The following is a 22,436-nucleotide window of genomic DNA, read 5'->3' on the forward strand; positions in this document are numbered from 1 at the left end:
GACTGCCAGCCTCGGGCCGAAGTGGGGACTACGCGGGGACGAAGGAATTCTCCCGGGTAGATAAGCCTGGCCTCGGACCCTCCCTGGGACGCGGTGGGCCAGACCCCTGGAGGAGGAGAGGAGGAAAGGGCCGAGTGCTCCTCACAGTCCCTTCGAGGGCCGCGGCCCAAGGTGGGGTTGATGGTGACTGACGCGCTTCGCAAAGGGAAAAGTAGGAGCTGCGTGAATGGTGGTTACTGCCCAGCGCCTCTAACGCGGCCAGGACGAGGTCCCCACGGCTGGACTGCCCCTCGGGGGCCCGACCCGAGGTGCACGCCGGGAAGTGTAGTCCGTTCGGACTACACGCCGGACCGGAGCTGTGGGGAGGCAGCCCCCCAGAGAGCTCCCACAAGCTCGCGGGTCGAGCTGACCGTGAGGCCTCTGCTGGGAAGACGGGGCTGGGAGGATGTGTGGAGTGTCCCTGAGGAAATCACCGCCACATCTGCTTTCGCCACCAGCCCTGGGTTCCTCTGCCTCCACAGTCACAACTCGAGAATCCCCGCCTTTCATAATGGGAACTTCAATTTCCTGAGGCTTAATATGCATCTTACTGCTAAGTGCCTGCCCACACGGCAGTACTAAATGCTCTCAAAGCCCCATTTTACAGATGACGCCTAGGGAAGTAAAGTGTCTTGTCCAAGGTCACAAAGGTAAATGACAAAGCAAAAATCAAAGGCAGATTTTTAAATGAAAACCCACCACGGCCGCAACGACAGTAATGATTAGGGGAAAAAAACATGCCTTCCCATTTAAAGAGTGGGTAAACAGTCCTGCAGAGGTTCTGGGAATTGCTCAAGATCCGAAAGCTTGTAAGCAGCAAAATTCTGGATCTTTTCACTGAGCCTCTCCTGACTGGTGTGGGGGTCTGGCAGGAGGAGAGAAGAGGACAATGACTGGCTCTGGTGCCTGAACCCTAGAGAACTGCCCCACAGTCTCCTGGGAAATTGTTCCCGGCTCAGAGGGAAAAGGGTACCTGCTCTCCTGGCTACATGTGAGGGAAGCTCAGGAATTCTCAAGAATTGCTTGCTTGTTACAAGAGAGGCCCCAGCTTCTTGAGGACAGGTCTTTCTGCTTTCCTGAAAAACCTGTAGTTCTGCAAAACAGTGCATGTTAAAAATAAAAAGGCTTTATGGGGAAAAACAGAATTAGGGACAGCTTGCTGAAAACACATGTAACTGTATAATGAGTTATACAAAACCAGTAACGAATTCCAATAAAAATGTGCTCAGCCGTCCCATTCTTTTTGACCCCCTGGACTGTAGCCCGCCAGACGCCTCTGTTCAGGGGATTCCCAGGCAAGAATATTGGGAGTGGGTTGTCATTTCCTCCTCCAGGGGATCTTCCCAACCCAGGGAGGGTGCCCACGTCTCCTGCCTTGGCAGGCAGATTCTTTTATCACTGAGCCACCTGGGAAACCCTAATAAAAATACAATCACAGTTAAATCTCCGTAGGTCATATGCACTTAGTAATACTTCCTGTGTGTCAGGGAACTAAGATCCCTGTAAGCTGCCCAGGGCTGCCAAAAAAAAGAAAATCTGATCCAAGATGTAGTCTTCATTAATCTGTTATTTTAATGTGGGAAAATGTTGTAGTTTCTTCACCTGCTTTCACAGCTTTGGCACATACTATCTCACTGGAAAAGACCCTGATGCTGGGAAAGATTGAGGGCAAGAGGAGAAGGGGGCAACAGAGGATGAGAGGGTTGAATAGCATCACCAACTCAATGGACATTAGTTTGAGTAACTCTGGGGAATAGCGAAGGACAGAGAAACCTGGTTTGCAGCAATCCATGGGATCGCAAAGAGCCAGACAGGACTTTGTGACTGAACAATATCATTGTAGTAAATGTTATGGTTTTTGAAATCACTAAACCATCCATTGTGGATCTAAAGGAACACATTTTTGTAGAGTTGCAGCTTTTCCCTTTAATATCTTCTTTTATTACTAAGTCTTCCCCTTTAATTATGAGAAAATTTACCTCTGATTGCTTCAAAACATTGGCCTCCTAGAGAAAATTGCCTATTAACCAATATGACGGTGATATGCTACCGTCTTATTTTGTTTACCAATTGTTTATGGGGTGATTCAAGTCGAAGAAGGTGAGCAGCAGAACAGGTGGTCTCCAAGCAGATGCCTAGACTTTGGTGAGGAGGACTTGGCTTGGTTCTAAACCCGGGGGACTCTGCGATGGGAATGGGGAGTGGGGTGGCATTTGTGAAATCCATAAAAAAATCCTTCGGATTTTGGTTGGGAATATAATGAATAATTATTAATTTGGGGAGAATCTATTACTTTGTAATACTGAGTCTTCCGTTCTTGGGTGTACATACAATTTTTTCCTGGGATATCTTATACATGGCTTTTTGGTTCACTGGCTGGACTTGACTGTTTTTACTTTTTTACTAATGGCTGAGATTTTTTTTTTTTTCTCTCCTAATCAGTTACTGCTGTTTTTAATGCTGAGCTTGGATCTGGCTACCTTGTTGAACTCACTCTTATTCATTCTAGAATAGCTTGACAGATAATTCTCCACACTATTCTAGCTAGATGGTTCTGGTGTCCAGGAGAGAAATAAAAGCTTAATTTTTCCAATCTTTATAACTCATTTCTCACCCCTCGCTCTTTGGTTCAGAGTTCCAATACAGTGTTGAATAACAGTCATGATAATGGACAATCCTTGTTCTTGTTCTAGACTTTTTAAAAGAATGCCCCTAAGATTTCATCAAGTATGATGTTTTCAGTACATTTAAAAAATTTATTCCTTATTGCTATGAAGTATTTTTTTTAGTAGGTATTGACTCTTATTAAATGCTTTCTATACATTTATTGATATAATCAGATGACTTTTGTGTTGTTAATGTAGTATCATCCTCCTTTCTTTCACTATTGCTGGATTTGATTTAATACCATTTTATTCAGAGTTGCTGTGCATTTGTTTTCATGAGTGGAACTGACTGACTCATGGTTTTCCTTCTTGCGCTGTCCTTGCCCAGTTATGACGTAAGGGAAGCTAGCAGTGCTCTGTGCTTTGCGGGAGGGAGCCACCTACCTTTGCTTACACTCTGGAATGGTTTGTGATACATTAGAGGTATCTGTCCCTTGGACATTTGAGTGTAGAATTTGAGTGTCAGAGCATTCGTATTTGGTGCCTTTTTAGTAGGTCTTTGACTACAATTTCAACCTCTTCTGTGGATATTGGTTTATTCAAATTTATTACTTTCTCCCAGAATACATTTTTGTAATTTATGTATGCCTAGAACAGTATTTTATCTGGGATTTCAGATTCATTGGCATAACTTTATGCTTATTATTTCTGATGAATCATATGGATCCGAAGTTATATTTCTTTTGACTTTCCTGATGTTTATTTATTCCTTCTCTTATCTTTCTGGATCAGATTTGAAACAAAATTTACAGTTTTATTGGTCTTTAAAAAGCTTTCAGCTTTTTGTTTGCTGAAAATAAGTAGAAGATAATCCCTTTTACTAATTTTTTGGAGGGATATTTTATTTCATTAATTTCTGCCTTGTTGATTCATTTTTTCCACATTAGTATTTATTGTTATTATGTATACCCCAGGTTTTACTATGTAGTGCTTTCACTGTCATTCAGTTCCAAAAAAATGTAATTTCAATTCCTATTAACCCCCAAATTATTTAGAAATGTGGTTTTTAATATCTAGGTAATGGATTTTTCTTTGATTTTCTTTTTGTAGTTGATTTCTAATTTTATTTAATGAATGTATTTTGAATGACATAAATTCTAGGAATTTATTGAGATTTCGTTTTTGACCTAGTATGCAGCATTTTTTGGTTTTGTTTTGGAAGTGTTCTGTTTTTTTTTTTTTTTTAACTTAAATGGTTTTATTTAAGTCAATTGTAGAGATCCTGGATGTTGCTTTTTGAACACAAACATGAAATTAACAAAACAAGCATTCATATTTCTAGTTTTAAACACTTTAGTTCTACATGTGGAATGCGGATATTTGAAAGAGATTTTCAACAGTCAACACAATGCATGAGATAATACACACTGAATTAGGCTAGTCTTCACCTCCATCTTCATGTTTATGATCCTAAATTGGCTGGAGGTTTGTGTGTGTGGAGGGGGTGTTTTTTTGCTTTTTCATTTCACAAATGATTGCTCAATACAGAATGAAATACACCAAAAGAAGAAAATAGTCTTTTTATACCTAGGGAAGAAGCTACTCCTCTTAAAATGATCACTTCAAGGTAACAGACATCCAAATTGACGTGGTTTTCTTTGAAACTTCGGTAAATCATTTCTTACACAGGTTTGGCATTAACCCTGAATTTAGGATAGATAGTGTTATGGAGGGCTGGCTGCTATATACCAACATCAGTATCAAGTTCACTGTCATGAATTAGAGACTGTCCCAGATACCAAGCAGGACAACACTGGCAAAAAAAAAACAAAAAGTGAACTGCAGATAGGTCAAAACAAGCTACATTTACTCTTAGAAAAATGTCATAAAATGTTATTGGATATGTTGTTTTAAAAGCTAGCTTATTATAAAACACAATGGAATCTTCTATTTTTAACATCTTATGCTCAAATGGTCTTTACATAGGTTGTGTTTTAATAAAACAACATACACACCCGATCAGAGAACAAACATTAGAAACTTGCCATTTGGTGAAGGTTATTCTTTTAGTTCTGCTTTATTGACTATGCCAAAGCCTTTGACTGTGTGGATCACAGTAAACTGTGGAAAATTCTGAAAGAGATGGGAATACCAGACCACCTGATCTGCCTCTTGAGAAATTTGTATGCAGGTCAGGAAGCAACAGTTAGAACTGGACATGGAACAACAGACTGGTTCCAAATAGGAAAAGAAGTATGTCAAGGCTGTATATTGTTACCCTGTTTATTTAATTTATATGCAGAGTACATCATGAGAAACACTGGACTGGAAGAAGCACAAGCTGGAATCAAGATTGCCGGGAGAAATATCAATAACCCCAGATATGCAGATGACACCACCCTTATGGCAGAAAGTGAAGAGGAACTCAAAAGCCTCTTGATGAAAGTGAAAGTGGAGAGTGAAAAAGTTGGCTTAAAGCTCAACATTCAGAAAACGAAGATCATGGCATCCGGTCCCACCACTTCATGGGAAATAGATGGGGAAACAGTGGAAACGGTGTCAGACTTTATTTTTCTGGGCTCCAAAATCACTACAGATGGTGACTGCAGCCATGAAATTAAAAGACGCTTACTCCTTGGAAGGAAAGTTATGACCCACTTAGATAGCATATTCAAAAGCAGAGACATTACTTTGCCAACAAAGGTTCGTCTAGTCAAGGCTATGGTTTTTCCTGTGGTCATGTATGGATGTGAGAGTTGGACTGTGAAGAAGGCTGAGCGCCGAAGAATTGATGCTTTTGAACTGTGGTGTTGGAGAGGACTCTTGAGAGTCCCCTGGACTGCAAGGAGATCCAACCAGTCCATTCTGAAGGAGATCAGCCCTGGGATTTCTTTGGAGGGAATGATGCTGAAGCTGAAACTCCAGTACTTTGGCCACGTCATGTGAAGAGTTGACTCATTGGAAAAGACTCTGATGCTGGGAGGGATTGGGGGCAGGAGGAGAAGGGGACGACAGAGGATGAGATGGCTGGATGGCATCCCTGACTCGATGGACGTGAGTCTGAGTGAACTCCGGGAGTTGGTGATGGACAGGGAGGCCTGGCGTGCTGCGATTCATGGGGTCGCAAAGAGTCGGGCACAACTGAGCAACTGATATGATCTGATCTGATCTGATTCTTCTAGTTACTATAGAGCTCACATTTCTCTATTCATCAGATCAGTAGACAGGTTGGACTGTCATCACATTAAAAATATACAAAACTGTTTGCTCTATTAGATGATTTTCAAAGAAATATGTTTTCTTTAGTTTCAACAGGTTTTTGACAACAAGAATCTTATTCAAAGAAGTTTTGCTCCTGTGTTAAGTTATTATTAGTCCAAGTGTTCTGAACACTCCCCCCTTTAAAGGCTTCCACGAACTTAGTGTTTTTCAGGCCGTAAATTTCAAGAGTGATGGTAGAAACCACACCTCAGAGGGAAAGGGAGAGCCCTTTGGAGTTATCATTCAAACAAACAAAAAGATCTCTACCAATTTGTCACTCGTCCAGTTTTATAGAAATTCCATTCACGTAACTCTTGTGAAAATCAACCACAGTTTTACCATATCAAATGACCCAAAGAACACCGCAGGTATCCAGGGGAGATAGTTTACCAGTGCATCTTTAGCTTGATTTTAAAGTCAATGTTAGAGACTGGGTACTGCAGTTCTCAAAGAGACAAACTGCCTATCCATTGGCTAAAGATTTTTCAAGTTAATGAACATTTCATTTTCCACACTTTTGGTACCAAGAGATTTAACCAGGAAAAAGCTCAAACCTCAGGGTTCAAACTATAGCATGGAAAAATAAAGCATACAGCAAGCATCATCAAAAATAAAGTATACAGCAAGCACCATCTACCTCCTTTGCGCTCTCAAAGATGTCAGTACTCTATTCCAGTCAGAGGGTGGGGTGAAGAGGCTGAAGCCTGGAAGGAAACTTCACCCAAAGAGGGAAAAAATCTGGTGGCTATTTCAAAACAAGTTCCCAAACTGCAGAAGGGACTCTGGCCCCTTTGACTTGCAGGAACTACACATAAGAAAAAGACAGAAAATATGACGAGGCAGGCTTATTTTAATCGCCCAGGGGTTTCCAGTGCAAAGCAGGACAACTTAAATGCATATTCCAAATTCTTGCTCCAAAGCCGTCTTTGTGCACATTGTTTGGGCTCGCATTGACCCCAGGTCCGGATTAGGCAGCGGCTGATTCCTGCTTTACAGCCCGGCCGGCCTAATGAGGCCGGGAGGCGACGGGGCGCAAAGCGTCCTCGGAGCTCGGGCGACCGGCTGGTTTACGGCCGCCAAGGGCCCTGTAGGTGAGAGGTCAAAGGGTCAGCAGGCCGAGACCGCAAGAGAATTGACCCTAGGAAATAAGGTCCCCTCCCTCCGGCCCCAGCTTCGACCGGTCCTTGCAAGAACTTGGTGTGTACATAGGGACCCCGGGCGCCCCGACGAGGGGCCCAAGGACCCCGAGCAGGAGCCCTGACCTGGCCTCGGCCTGGGGCTGAGCCCGACTGTGTTCCGTCTTTAAATGATGTGCATTCCAGTTGTTGGGATAAGAGGTCTGACCATACAAGTTTATTAATGATCTAATTCTTAACTATTACGTCTGTCCTTTTTTCCCCCTCTGATCTATTGGCTTCTGGAAGGTGCAAATAAGTCTCCTATTATGAGTGAGGCTATGTTCATTTCTCCTTTTAACTGTAACAGTGTTTGCTTCATATATTTTGAAGTTACGTTGTTAGGAGCATAAGGGTTTATGATATTAATATGACATAAGTGAATTATTTCTTTTATCAATATGAAAAAGCCTTTGTTGTCTTTCCTAATGAGTTTTGCTTTTAATGCAACTTTTTTCTTAACATTTCCTTGGTACTTCTTTTTTCATTCTTTCATTATTTTTTTTTTCTTTTCTTTTTCTGAGAGTTGATTTTACCATGCTGTTTCATTTCTGATACACTGTAAGAGTAGTTTGTATGAAGTTATTCTCTTACGTTATTTTTTTCTCCATATTCCCATTCCAACTTTCATTTCTTCCTCCTCCTCAAAGGCACACTTTCTGATGTGTTTGTGGTTCTTGGATATGTCTTTATTTCTTTTTTTTAAAATATAGTAGTACTTTTATGTCTATATTTCTAAAAGATGTATAGTGCTTTGTATATGTATATGGTTTTAATTTATAAAAATTGAACCAACTATGTTTCTGTTTTTACATTTTTTGCTCAATATTGTTTTAAGAGCATTCCATATTGTTTGTGTATCTAGGTAATTGCTTCTGTTTGCTGCATAGCACTCTAATTTATTAGTTCGCCATCCTTAATTATTCACCTACCAATGAAGAAGACCTACATTGCCTTGAATTCTTAGCTACTACAAACAGCACTTCAATTAAGAGTCTTGTACTTATATCCTTTGGGATTTGAGTGACAGTTTCTCTGGATTATACACCAAAATTGGGGTTGCTGGATCATACGATATACATACTGAATTATGCTAACCAAAGTGCATGATAGTTCCAAATTCTACATGACTTCACTAATACTAGTCCCTCACTGACCTTTTAATTTTGACCAGTCTGATAGATTTAAAATGTCATGTTGTAACTGGCCATACCGCAATACAAAATAAAAAGTTTAAAAAAGTTATAATTTTCTAACTGATTATGAAGGAAGTTGAGCATCTCTTCAGACTTGTTAACCAGTTAGATTTCCTTTTATGTTAATTGCCTATTCATATCTTTAAAATTTTATTTATTTGGCTACACTGGGTATTCATTTCTGCGTGTGGGCTTTCTCTAGTTGTGGTGAGCAGGGGCTACCCTCTAGTTGCGCTGCATGGGCGTCTCACTGCAGTGACTTCTCTTGTTGCAGAGCACGGGCTGTAGGGCACTCGGGCTTTCGTAGTTGCAGCTCCCCGCTCTAGTGCGCAGGCTCAGTAGTTGGGGCATGGGCTTAGATATCCTGGGGCATGTGGGATCTTCCTGGACCAGGGACATGCATTATCAGACAGATTTTCTTTTTTTTTTTTTAATGACATAGTTTTCATTCATTCAAAAAGAAAAAGTAGAAAGAAGGTATACCAACAACTTTACCCTTGATTCCAGGCAAGCAAGTTGACAACTCTGAGCCTCAGTTTTCTGGGCTGTAAAATGGGGAGTTATGATAGCTTAAAACCTCTCGGGGTTCTGATGTTGTGTAATTCTGATTCCATTATTCAAGGCATGAACTGTTCTATTGGCATCATGCCATCTCTGTTTTTGATTACAATTTAATTCCTCACTCAAACTCTTAATAAAAATGTCAAAACAAATATTGAAAGAAGTTCTAATATGTACTTTCAGCAGTTCTCCGCATTGCAAACCTGCAGGTTAATTGTGGATTAATCTACTCTGACAGGTGCTTGTTTTCCTGGGTGGAGAAAACCATGGATATAGCCATTTCTGATAATTTTGTGCTTGACTCAACTTTCAGATTAGTTTTGTCTTGAAATTAATAAACTCTGAAATTTCTGGATTATTCAGATCGATCAGAGACAGACAGATTTCCCTCTTCAGATTTCCAACCGGAGTAATGACCATGACTGAGACAACATTTTTCAGGGAGTGAGATAGTGGACATGCCTGTGCTTAATCCCTGCCTCTATCTTTTTCCAGATGTGCCAAGATTTTCCTTTGGGGAGTTCTGGTAGGATTATGTTGGGTTGTGTGGTTTGTCAAATAACACTCAGTTAAACAAGATATACATTTACTTCTGTATCCCAGAAAGAAGATGATTCATGGTTGACTTGTCTCCATAGTGTTAGGGACTCAGGCTCCACCATGAGTTTCCTCCATCCCCAAATCACTATGTAGTCAAAGATGACTTATTTGTCTCCAGCCATCCTGACCACATTCTGGACATAGGAAAGGAAGAAAGGACAGATAATCATGACATATCCGTTTGAGGACATTTCCTGGAAGTGATCTAATCACTTCCACTTGTATTCAATGGATCTGAACATTGTTGCCTGGCTTTTTAGCTTCAAGAGATTCTTTGAAATGTAATCTTGATTCCGGATGGCTATATTCCTGGCTAATACATGAGTGTTTTGTTACCCAGAAAGAACTTTTGTCAGGCAGATTCTTAACCACTGGAGTACCAGGGAAATAGGCCTATTCATATCTTTTGCTCATTTTTATATTGGGGTTCCTGACTGAGCGATTGAGTATGCATGCATGCATTCTTAAATATTTGCAGGATTTTGTTGTATATTCTGGATTTTAATCACATTTTTTTTTTGAAGCTAGAAATATGTTCTCCTGGTTTGTCACTTATTAAACTTTTTCAATCATGTCTTTGTTTGCAGGAAAACTTTAATCTTAATACAGTCAAATCCATCTCATTATATGGTTTCTGTTTTCTTGGTTTAAACATCTGTATTCACTCCAAAGTCATAAAAATATTCTGCATTTTTCTACTAGCTGTTCTGGGTTGAATTACATCTCTTAAAAACAGATATGCTGAAATCCTTACCCTGAGTAGTCCAGAATGTGCTTTTATTTGGAAACAGAGTGGTTGCAGATGTAATGAATTAAATGAAGATGAGGTCATACTGGAGTAGGGCGGGGCCCTAGCCCGATAGGACTGATGTCCTTATAAGAAGACAGCCACTTGGAGACAGACACCCAGAGGGAAAAGTGCCATGTGATGAGAAAGGCTGAGACTGGAGTTCCGCAGTGCAGCTGCAAGCCGAGGAACTGCAAGGATTGCCAGCAAATCACCCAAAGCTAAGACAAAGCAAGGAAGGATTCCCCTACAGATTCCAGAGGGAGCTTGGCCCCTTCACACCTCGGTTTTCGACTTCTAGCCTCCAGAACTGGGAGACAGTACATTTCTGTTGTGTTAAGCCACCCAGTCTGTGGTCCCTTGTTCCTGCAGCCTTGTGAAAGGCATATGCTAGCCTTATAGACTTATTATCTTTCATGTTTAGGTCTCTAATCCATTTGTTTGACCTTTGTATTGTGGTGAAAAGTAGGGAACCAACTTTTCTTTTTTCCTTATAAAGAATCAGTTTTCACGATGTTATCCTTAAACAGCCCATCTCTTCCCTTCTGATTAGGATGCTTATTCTGGAATATCTCAAGGTCTTTCATATACACATGTCTCTTTCCTGTTCCTTTGATCAGTTTGTCTGACCATGTGCCGTTCCACCTTTGTTTTCTTTCTTTACTCTGGCTTTTTGGTATCTTTTCGATAAACTATTTTTATTTATTTATTTATTTGGCTGTGGCAGGTCTTTGTTGCAGCATGTGATTGGGGACATGAAGTCTTAGCTACTGGATCACCTGGATCACCAGGAAGTCCATTTGGCATATCTTACTTGATACAGATCCTCTTATCTGTTTGTGAGTCTTGATTCTTCCACATACATTTTTTAATCCATTTATTTTGTTTCTTAAAAAAATCTTTTTGGAATTTGGGCTTGTGTTGAATTTATAGCTCGATTTAGATAGAAGAAACATCTTAATAATATTAAATTGTTGCATTCACGAACATGGTACATCTCCCCTTGTTAGATTTCTTCTGTTTCCTTTAATAACATTATTATTATTTTCTTTTTTGGCCATGCCACGTGACTTCTGGGATCTTAATTCCCAGACCAGGGATTGAATCCAAGTACTTGGCAGTGAAAGCTCGGAGTTCTAACCATTAGACTGCCAGGGAATTCCCTAAATTTTGTTTCTTCATAAACATCTTGTGGATTGACAGATGAATTCCTAGATTACCTTTAAATTTTGTTACTGTTCTGAATGGGATCTTATTTTTGTTAGAGTTTCTAGTTGTTTACTGTCATATCAGTTCAGTTTAGTTCAGTCGCTCAGTTGTGTCCGACTCTTTGAGACCAGGCCTCCCTGTCCATCACCAACTCCCAGAGTTTACCCAAACTCATGTCCATTGAGTCGGTGATGTCATCCAACCATCTTATCCTCTGTTGTCCCCTTCTCCGCCTGCCCTTAATCTTTCCCAGCATCAGGGTCTTTTCAAATGAGTCAGCTCTTCGCATGAGGTGGCCAAAGTACTGGAGTTTCAGCTTCAGCATCAGTTCTTTTAACTAAAGTTTCTTTAATGGCTGTTGGTCTCTTCAGAGTTTCCTGTTTCCTGTTTCAGTATTGGCGTTTTCTATTCTTGTGGAAATTTGTCTGTTTTGTCAAGATTTTCAAGTGCACTGGTCTATGTAGTTCAAAAATTTATTTTATCATTTGAAAATATCTCTATCTATAGTTCCCCCTTTTAAGTTATGCATTTTGTTTTTATTTGCATCTTTCTCTTTTCTATCAGTCTTGCCTGAAGCATTTCTATCTTATTAGAATTTCAAATTGCCAAGTTTTGAGCTTTTTTAAATTCTTGGTCTTCTCTGTGTTTTCACTCTATCAATTTCAGCCTTTAAATTATTTTCTTTTTCCTTTTTGGATTTCTCTCTGTTGTTTCATATTTAAGTTCTAAGCTGAGGCTTCCTCCATTTGTTTTCAGTCTTTTGATAAAAATGTTCAAAGCAACGAATTACCCTTGAAACTTTGCTTTCGTAGCGCTTTTATTGCCATTCAGTTATAGGATTTATTTCATTTATTTTTGGCCGCACTGAGTCTTTGTTGCTGCGTATGGGCTTTCTCTAGTTGCACAGAACAGAGGCTACTCTCTAGTTGCGGTGCACAGGCTTCTGACCGCAGCAGCTTGTCCTGTTGCAGAGCGCTAGCTCTGAGACATGCTGGCTTCAGCAGCTGCGGTGCTCGTCTGCTGGAGGTCAGGCTCGGTAGTTGTGGTGCATAGGCTTAATTGCGTCATGCCATGTGAAATCTTCCTGGCCCAGGGATCAAGCCCATGTTCCCTGCATTGACAGGCAGATTCTTAACTCCTGGACCACTAGGAAATTCCTGTGTTTTATTTTCTAAGCCGAGAGTTATTTGTATTATATTATTTAAGTTTTGGGGATCCTGTGTTTTTGGTGTTTAGAGCCATTTACACTAGGATGAATGACTATGGTATAATAAAGAGAGTCTAGAACACGCTGCCTCAGAAGACATTTATTTCACAAAATGTCCCAGAGTAGGTGGGTGGCCCCACCCCAAGAGGTCATCAGGTCCCAGCTATCTTACTGCTTCCTCGAGGCATCATCCTGGCTCATATGGGTAAAGCCATCTTAGGGTCACTAAATCTGTTCCCCTGTATCAGAAGACAAAAGGCAGAAGTATGGAATAATTAGCTTCATTTTAAAGACAAGACCCAGAAGTTACCTACCTTACATCTGCTCTTATTCCACTGGCCAAAATTTGGTCATATAGCTACAGGAGACAATACTAACTAGGGTTTAGTCAGAAAAACAGAAACTGTACCAGTTATTTTAACAGAGAGAATTTAATATAAGGAATTGGCTGAGTTGGTGAAATAGATGTTGAGATGACAAAATGGGGACGTTGTATTAATCAGAGATAACAGATGCAGGCATTCAGCCCCTGGGACTGAGGCAACAAAGGGAATAGGTTTCTAGTTGTGACTGTTGTTGTTGCTTAGTCCCTAAGTTGCGTCCAGCTCTTTTTCAACCCCGTGGACTAGAGCCAGCCAGACTCCTCTGTCCATAGGATTCTCCAAGCAAGAATACTGGAGTGGGTTGCCATTCCCTTCTCCAGGGGATTTTCCCAACCCAAGGATCAAACCCAAATCTCCTACTTTGGCAGGCAGATTCTTTACCACTGAGCCACCAGGAAAGCCCTGTTTACTATGATGTGAACATCATAGAGTTATTATAATAAGGTTACTAGAATCTAGAAGGTTGAAGGAATACTCCTGTAGAGCCAGAACCCAGTCCTCTGATGAGGGGACAGCTGGTTTCGGTGTTTCAGAGACAGAAATGAGACTGAGAATGTGGAAAAGACAGGAGTCAGCTGCTGCCATCAGGGAGAAGAACTACTGCTGGAGTAATGCTGACAGGAACAGCAAGCGAAACAGGAAGAAACATGTACTTTCTCCTTCCAGCCTTTTGTCTTTCTTGTGCTCCCTCAGCAGAATCAAAGAGGGAGCTGGCAGCCTCAGAGCCAGAAAGTGGAGTGTGAAAGGGTGGGTTTGGGCTAAGAAACAATTAGTCACGAAGGCAGTTCACCCACCCTTTTGACTACTCAGCATCCATACATATGTTTTTTTTTTTTTTGGCCATGCCATGCAGCAAATGGATCTTAGTTCCCTGACCAGGGATCAACCCATGCCCCCCACTATGGAAGCATGGAGTCTTGGCCACTGGATCACCAGGGAAGTCCCATATGTACCTTTCTACACATATTCAGACTTCCATTTAACAACTACAAACATCATGTTTCAACTGATTTGCACAAAGATTCTCTCATCTATTCTCCAAAAAGGGGAGATACAGAATTCCTCCTGTCATATCATCCATTTCTGTTTTGCCTTTCCCATTATTCTCCTTCCGGCATTCATTTGGATTGAGTCTGCTCCCACCATTTCCGTTTTCCTCTCTATGCTATACTGAAAGTTTTACACTTACTTTCTGTTCTTTTCGTGCTTACTCTAAAAATATCATCATGTGCATTCCACAAAATCTTCTCTATTTATAAGTTGTTCAAGATTTTAGTTCTTTTTTAAACATTAAAATTTGACATTGTTACTGTACTTTTGGTAGAGTTTTGATATTTTTGGTATGTTTCCCTCGTGCCTTTGTTTACTTTTTCTTTTCTTATTCTTTCTTGTGTTTCAGAACTTCACTCTAGGATTAGTTTTCTTCCTCCCAAAGTATATCTCTTAGAAATTCTTTTGAAAAGGGTATCTTGGGAATTAATTCCTACTTTTTAGTTTGTCTAAACAATCATTTTCTTTTTGTTCTTGAAAGGTATTTTGCTGGGCATACAGTGCTAGTGTGACAGTTATTTTATTTTAGCCCTTTGAGGATCTCATTCCACTATCTTCTGGATTATTGCTATTGAAAAATAAAAAGTAATGCTTGGGCTATTCTAATGATATTCTCTCTAGTGGGCTAAGGTTTACTAATTACCTAGTGTGGATATTTAAAAAAAATATTCTGCTTGGGATTCATTGGGTTTCCTGAATTTGAGGAAGAATCTTTCTTATCAATTCTGAAAATTTTCCAGACATTATCAAATGTGCTTCTCTCCCTTCTATTATCTTTTTATTTATTCTGGCTCTGCTGGGTCTCCATTGCTGCCCGGGCTTTTCTCTAGTTGCAGCAGGCAGGGGTTACTCTCTTGTAATGCACGGGATTCTCACTGCAGTGGCTTCTCTTGTTGAAAGGCACAGGCTCTAGGGTGTACGGTCTTCAGTGGCTGTGGCTCCCAGGTTCTAGAGCACAGGCTCAGTGGTTGTGGCATAGCATGTGGGATCTTCTCCTACCAGGGATTGAACTCATGTCTCCCTCATTGGCAGGCAGACTCTTTACTACCAGGAAACCACCAGAGAAGCCCCTATCTTTTTTTAAAAAAAACCCACAAATTAGATGTATGTTGGACCTTCCTACTCTGTTCCATATTTCTTAACCCATTGTTCATAATATCTATCATTTTTTCTCCCTATGCTGCACCCTGTGTACTTTCTTAAAATATATATGTGTTATAGTTTCTTCTCCTTTCAATGGTGATATAATCTATTTCATTTTTCCACTGGGTTTTTAAATGTTCACATATGTAATTTATAGTTTCCCTTGTTCAAATCTTCCTTGCCAGTCTTGAGAGTCTGTTTTTCCCTTCAGTATTTTCAAAATGCCATCTTTGATTTCTTAAAACATTTATTTATCTTGTATTCAATACCTTATAATTTAATATTCATACCAGCTCTGAGTCTGACTCTTGAGGTTTGTCACTTCTGCTTGTTAGGTTTGTGGAACTCATGTTCCTTGGGATTTTATCTGTGGAAATTCCTTAAAGCCTGGGTTTAAAATGCATTTCCCTGGGTAGAGTTAGTGTTTACTTCTGCCATGTACCTGTGGGAATAGCTAGCTTGGGTTGTTATTCAACCCCTCAGTCATGTCGACTCTTTGAGACCTCATGGACTACAGCATGCCAGGCTTCCCTGTCCTTCACCATCTCTTGGAGTTTGCTCAAACCCATGTCCATTGAGTCGGTGATGCCACCCAACCATCTCATCCTCTATCATCCCCTTCTCCTCCCACCTTCAATCTCTCCCAGCATCAGGGCCTTTTCCAGGGATCTGGCTCTTCCCATCACGTGGCTAAAGTATTGGAGCTTCAGCTTCAGCATCAGTTCTTCCAATTAACATTCAGGGTTGATATAGCCAACTTGGGACCACTCTAAAATTTTGTCTGGACATCTTTCAGGCTACATAGATAGTACAAATTTAGACTTTAAATACACAGGAATATGGATTTACTGTTACAAATTCTCAGGGGAAATTTTTCTCTTGCTTTACTCATCATGAAGGCAGAGACAAACATATATTCCCATCGTGTTTTTTAGAGGGAGGGCTTTTAAAAAAGTACCAACCAAGGGTTTGCTCTCAGGTTCTAGAATTTTATATCTAGAACTGTGATCTTTCCTTTCACTCTGATTAAGTCCCAGGATTTTTCTTCTCTGAAAATGGCCCTTTATCATCCTGGCTTTATGCTGATAACCCCAGAAAAAGCATCGAGTCTAGAGCTATCTTTACTTTTCTAGATTCATGCTTTCTTGTTTCTGGAGCTCTAAGAATGTACTTAACGCACACTCTCTCTCCTTCAAGACTGGCCGAACCAAGAGGAAATGTCTGGGGCCCCAGGCCTCCCCCACTGGCATTGAATTAGAGTGCTAGTTTACATACAATTAATTGTACCTATTCATTTTTAAATTAATTATACCCTGTCCCTAGCATTCACAGACAGCAAATTCAATTACTCATTAATCTAATCATTACTGCTTTTATTCAGAGAACACTGAAGTTCTGTTTTTTAAAATTAGTTTATTTTTGGTTGCACTAGGTCTTCATTGCTGCGCATGGGCTTTCTCTAATTGTGGCAAGAGGGGGTTACTCTTCGTTGTGGTGAGGGGGCTCCTCATGCTTGGGGTTCAGCAGTTGCAGCATGTGGGCTCAGTAGCTGTGGCTCTCAGGCTCTAGAGCTCGAATTCAGTCGTTATGGTGCACGGGCTCCACAGTTGCCTTGTGGGATGTGGAATCTTCCTGGACCAGGGATTGAACCCATATTCCCTGCATAGGCAAGTGATTCTTAACCACTGGGCCAACTGGGAAGTCCCTGAAGGACTGTTAATATCCTAAAACCAAGGAATGTCTCTTATGGGCTGAACTGTCTCCCTTCCATCCCTACCCCCAAATTCATGTGTTGAAGCCCTAATCCTCAATACCTTGAAATGACTTTCTTTGGAGATAGGACCTTTAAAGAGGTGATTAGGTGAAAATGAGGCCATTAGATGGGTCCTAATTCAATCATGATTGGAGTCCTTACATGAAGAGGAAATTTGGACACACAAAGAAACATCAGGGGTGTGTGTCCGCAGGGGAAAGAAGGCAGTCATCTACAAGGCAAGGAGAGAGGCTCAGAAGAAGCCACACCTGCCCTCACCCTACTCTTGGGTATTTGCCTCTGGAACCATGAGAAATGAATTTCTATTGTTTAAGCCACCCAGCCTGTGGTACGTTGTTATGACTGTCCCAGAAGGCTAGTCCTAGCGTCTCTGATGCTATGATTTCAGGCACCATCTTGGCCTCGAGGGAAGAAACTATGATTTGACACAGGGGCCTTGTCAAGGCTATTCCAAAAAACAAACAACAACAACAACAAACAAAAAAAAAAAAAAGGAAAGAAAAAGCAAAAGCTAACCAAATAAATAAACAAAACCCCAAAACACCAAGCTGTTCCCATCACGCCCATTACGCGGCCGGTTTGGCAGAGAGACTTCTGCCCAGGCCTGGGATGTGTCTCACTCATGCATCATGTTTCTTTTTCCAGGGCCCTTCTGCTCAGGAATGAAGCTGAGGACGGGCAGCATCTCGGGGATGCTTCAGACTCTGCAGATGCCTTGGCTTAGAGGACCTGTGGGATGTGCGGAGAAGGAGAACTGGGGGAGAGGTGAGAACAGCAGGAGATAGGGAGGGCGACGAGGGATGGGAACACTCTCTCAGGCTTGAAACCAGATTCTCTGAATAAGTGTGGGTGAGGAAAGCATTTTCTGAGGTCTAGAAACACAGAGGGAAATGCAGGAAGGGAGTGATGTCCGATGAGTTCAGGACTAAGTGAATCAGAGGTGGCGCAAGCGTCCCAGCCCTCCTCTGCCTCTCTTGATTATCTTGGGAAGCTGATTCACTCATATATAATTGCATCTAGTCACCTTTACTATTTCCCTTCCCCTGACTTCATGTATGACAAACTCATTCTCTCATTGGAAAAATATTTCCTGAGCATGGTCAATGTGTTGGGCACGTGGCAGTCTCTGCCTTCATCCAGTTCCAGATCTGGGAGAGCAAGCGCTCACAGAGTGAGTGTTTCACCAAATGGCTTAAAAACTTAAACCTAAGATGTGACACCATAGAACTCCTAGAAGAAAGTATATGCAAAACATTCTCTGACATATTGTTATTGCTGTTCAGTTGCTCGGTCGTGTCTGACTCTGCAACCCCATGGACTGCAGCACGCCAGGCTTCCCTGTCCTTCACCATCTTCCAGAGCTTGCTCAAGCTCATGTCCATTGAGTCGGTGATGCCATCCAATCATCTCATTCTCTGTCATCCCCTTCTCATCTTGCCTTCAATCTTTATCAGCATCAAGGTCTTTTCCAATGAGTTGGCTCTTCGCATCAGGTGGCCAAAGTATTTGCCTTCCAATGAATATTCAGGATCAGTTTCCTCTAGGGTTGACTGGTTTGATCTTGCAGTCCAAGGGACTCTCTAGAGTCTGCTCTAACATCACAGTTCAAAAGCATCAATTCTTCATCACTTAGCCTTCTTTATGGTCCAAATAAAAACAAACAAATGAGACCTAATCAAACTTACAAACTTTTGCACAGCAAAGGTAATTGTAAATAAACAAGCAAGCAAAACCGGAAAAGACAACCTATGGAATGGGAAAATAGGGCTTGCAGTAATATGTGGTTTACATGGAATTGCAAAGAGTCAGACATGACTTAGTGACTGAACAAAATGAACAGCAAGGATTTTAGACTCTCCCTGAAGGACATGGGAATCTACAGAAGGATTAGGCTGGGGAGCAACAACTAGGTCATGAATGAACTGTGGAGTAAGATTTGAAAGGTTGCTGTTGTATTCAGCGACAGCTTATGGAAAAACTTGAATGAACTTTTAGGGCAACTCAGTAGTACAGGTGAGAGATGATGGTGATTTGGAAGAGGGTAGATTCAGTGGGGAATGAGAGAAGTGACAGATTTTGAACCTCTGGAACATTCTAAAGGGTCTGATATGGAATAAGGGAGTGGGAGGAGCTAAGTGTGATTCTCAGATTTCTAGGGAGACTAAGGAGTCAGAAGAGAAGAGAGAAGAGGATCTAGCTGTTACTCTAGGAGGTCTGTCAAGGGGAAGAAGGAACTTTTTTTAAGAGCATGGAGAAGGAGGGGCTTCCCTGATATCCAGTGGTTAAGAATCCATCTGGCAATGCAGGGCACATGGGCCTGATCCCTGGTCTGGGAAGCTCCCATGTGCCACAGGGCGACTAAACCTGTGCTCCATGACTACTGAGCCTGCACGCTGTAGAGCACATGTACTACAGCAAGAGAAGCCACTGCAGTGAGAAGCCTGCCCACCTCAACTAAAGAGTAGCCCCCGTTCACCACAACTAGAGAAAGCTCGAGGAGCAACACACACCCAGCATAGCCAAAAACAAACAAATAAATGAAATTATTAAAAAAGAGTAGCCCCTGCTTGCCACAACCAGAGAAAACCCATGCACAATGACGAAGACCCAGCACAGCCAAAAATAAAATAAATAGATTAAAAAAAACTTGGATGAACCTAGACAGCATATTAAAAAGCAGAGACATTACTTTGCCAATAAAGGTCCATATAGTCAAAGCTATGGTTTTTCCAGTAGTCATGTATGGATGTGAGAGTTGGAAAGACTGATGCTGAAGCTTCAATACTTTGGGTACCTGATGTGAAGAGCTGACTCATTGAAAAAGACCCTGATGCTGGGAAAGATTGAAGACAGGAGGAAAAGGGGATGACAGAGTACAAGATGGTTGGATGGCATCACTGACTCAGCGGACATGAATTTGAGCAAGCTCTGGGACATGGTGAAGGACAGGGAAGCCTGGCGAGCTGCAGTCCATGGGGTCACAAAGAGTCGGACATGACTTAGCTAATGAAGAACAACAACAAGATTTAAAAAAAGAGTGTGGGGAAAGATTAATAATATCTGGAAACAGCATTAAGTTGCTAAGGGATAGCAGAGTCTAAAGATACTTGATATCAAGCTTGGCCACATGACCTGCTTTAGCCAATGAAATGTGAACACATCAATGTATATCTCTTTTGAGCTGAAACTCCAAGAGCCAGCTCACAGCTGTTCACATCTCTTTTCCCTCAGCTAGGAGATCGGTGGTGTTTTAGACACTGCTCCATCAGTCTGGGTGAAGGAAGGAGCATGTGGAGAAGAACTTGGGCCACCCAGGTTGGACATGGCACATGAAGGAGTCTCTACCTTTATGTGAGTCACTGGGATTTGGGTTCATTTGTTTCCGTAGCATATCCTGATTACTCCCCTCTCCTCCTCCAGACCTTGAGGTGTTTGGCGAGCGGGTGGATGAAGCGTCTTCAGTAAAGATTGTGGGGAGTATCTCTGGAGAAGGATCTGGTGTTAGTTAAGGTAGAGTCCGAGGGAACATGGAGTGAAAGGCTAACAGGGGTTGCAGTGGCAGAATTTGGGAAGGATGGAGGGAGGCAGGAGCGGGTAGAGCAGAGGACAGCACAGAGAATGATGGAGATGAGAGAACCTGAGAGAACAAGAGGAGCTTGTGTTGGGGGAATTACCAAGGGAAACAAAAGATAGGGAACATGATGAATTTGGTTATGACACTCTTTGGAGGGCAGTGGGCTTTCAAGTTCAGAACCACATGTTGCTTCAAAAAGTCTCCTCCCCATCCCGTCCACTCCCTCTCACCTCTCTCTCTTAATGTTCATCATCCCTTTCATCATAGTGGGCTGACTTCTCAGTTGCTGCTGTCCTTCTGATAGAATGTGACTCCCGTGCTGCAAGAGCCTGGCCTGAGTTGTTCATCACTCTACCCTGAATGCTGAACACAGTGACCCAGCTACCTGTGAGATGAATGAAGGAAACTTACAGATCCATCCTGTTCGTCATAGTCTCTCACATCAGTAAAGGGTGGTTCTCAGCAATATGTAAGCCTAAGTTTAGCTCTTGGCTTATGTTTTTCTGTCTTAGTCATTGTGGGCAAATTACCCAACCTCTCAGACTTTGTTTTCTTAGGTTTAAAATGAGATGCTAGGGACTTTCTTGGTGGTCCAGTGGCCACCATCCCAGTGCAGGGGTTCCGGATTAGATCCCACGTGCTGCAACTAAAAAGGATCCCACATACTGCAACGAAAACTGGAGATCCCAAATGCCATAACTAAGACCTGGCACAGCAAAATAAATAAATATCAATATTTTATAAAAATGTTTTATTTAAAAATGAGATACTGATAGTTATCTGAGTCATAGTGTTGTTTTCAGAATTAAATGAGATGATTTACCTCATTTAAAGGACTCAGCATGTTGAACAACTATCCAATTTTTGGGTACTTGTCCTAATTATAGAAAGACATCTATGCTGATGGCCACTGCAGACAAATATGCCAGTCCTTGGGTTTCCCAGGTGGCTCGCAGTAAAGAATCCTCCTGCAATGTAGGAAATGCAGGACACTTAGGTTTGATTCCTGGGTTGAGAAGATCCCCTGGAGAGGGAAATGGCAACCCACTCCAGTATTCCTGCCTGGAAAATTCCAGGGACAGAGGAGCCTGGTGGGCTACAGTCCATGGAAACACACACACACACACATACCCACACCAGTCCTCTTTACCAGAACCCCACACAGTTTCCCCAATCTCCTTGCTTATCAACTTTAGTACAGAGGAAAAGGGGCCTGTTTGAATAGACCCTCTGGGGCTACTGAAGACCCAGCCAGAACTTGCCCTACTACACTGTAGAAGGAAGTGGCTCTCTCAGCTAGTGAGGAATGTGACTCAAAGAAATACCCAGAAAAAAAGAAAGGAAAGAAGGAAGAAGGAAAGAAATATCCAGCAGGCATGGGAGTTTCCTACAGCTCCTGTAACAAATTAGCACTGTCTCACTTCTCACAGGGTTTGCTGAACCCAGGGTAGACCAGGCATGAGAGAGGAAGCTGGAAGAAAACTCGAGGAGCCGTAGAAACTGCAGACATGTTTATTCTTTCCGGGCAACAGCCATAACATAACCTTCTCTCCTAGCTGATGCAGCAGCCGTAACAGCAGCCATAACTTAAAGGCACATACCTGCAAGGGCGTTCCAGGTGGGGCTTATATAGCCCCACAGACCGAAAGTAGCCCTTGGTCAAGTGAGTGCCTCGTGATACACATGTGCAGTGCTTTAAATAATCTCATCTGTGACATGATCATTATTTACAAAATGTGGGGCAAGAGCAAGAGGCCGAGGGGCAAGAGCCTTTCTACGCCATCTTGGCTAATTTTCTCTTTCCCTGCAATCGCAAACTTAGTGGCCTCTAACAACACAAATTTACTGTTTTACAGTTCTGGAGGTTGGAA

At 41.8% G+C, this 22,436-nt stretch overlaps 1 long non-coding RNA gene across 1 annotated transcript; it reads left to right on the forward strand.

The window, feature by feature from the left end:
- The first annotated feature begins 60 nt into the window (after positions 1 to 60).
- Positions 61 to 21,196, forward strand: LOC138991770 (uncharacterized). Its single transcript, XR_011467659.1, has 4 exons — positions 61 to 171; positions 17,637 to 17,756; positions 20,223 to 20,342; positions 20,833 to 21,196. It is a non-coding gene; the product is annotated as an uncharacterized lncRNA (long non-coding RNA).
- Positions 21,197 to 22,436: the final 1,240 nt, after the last annotated feature.

This window comes from Bos mutus, chromosome 18, assembly GCF_027580195.1.
Source record: "Bos mutus isolate GX-2022 chromosome 18, NWIPB_WYAK_1.1, whole genome shotgun sequence".
NCBI lineage: Eukaryota > Metazoa > Chordata > Mammalia > Artiodactyla > Bovidae > Bos > Bos mutus.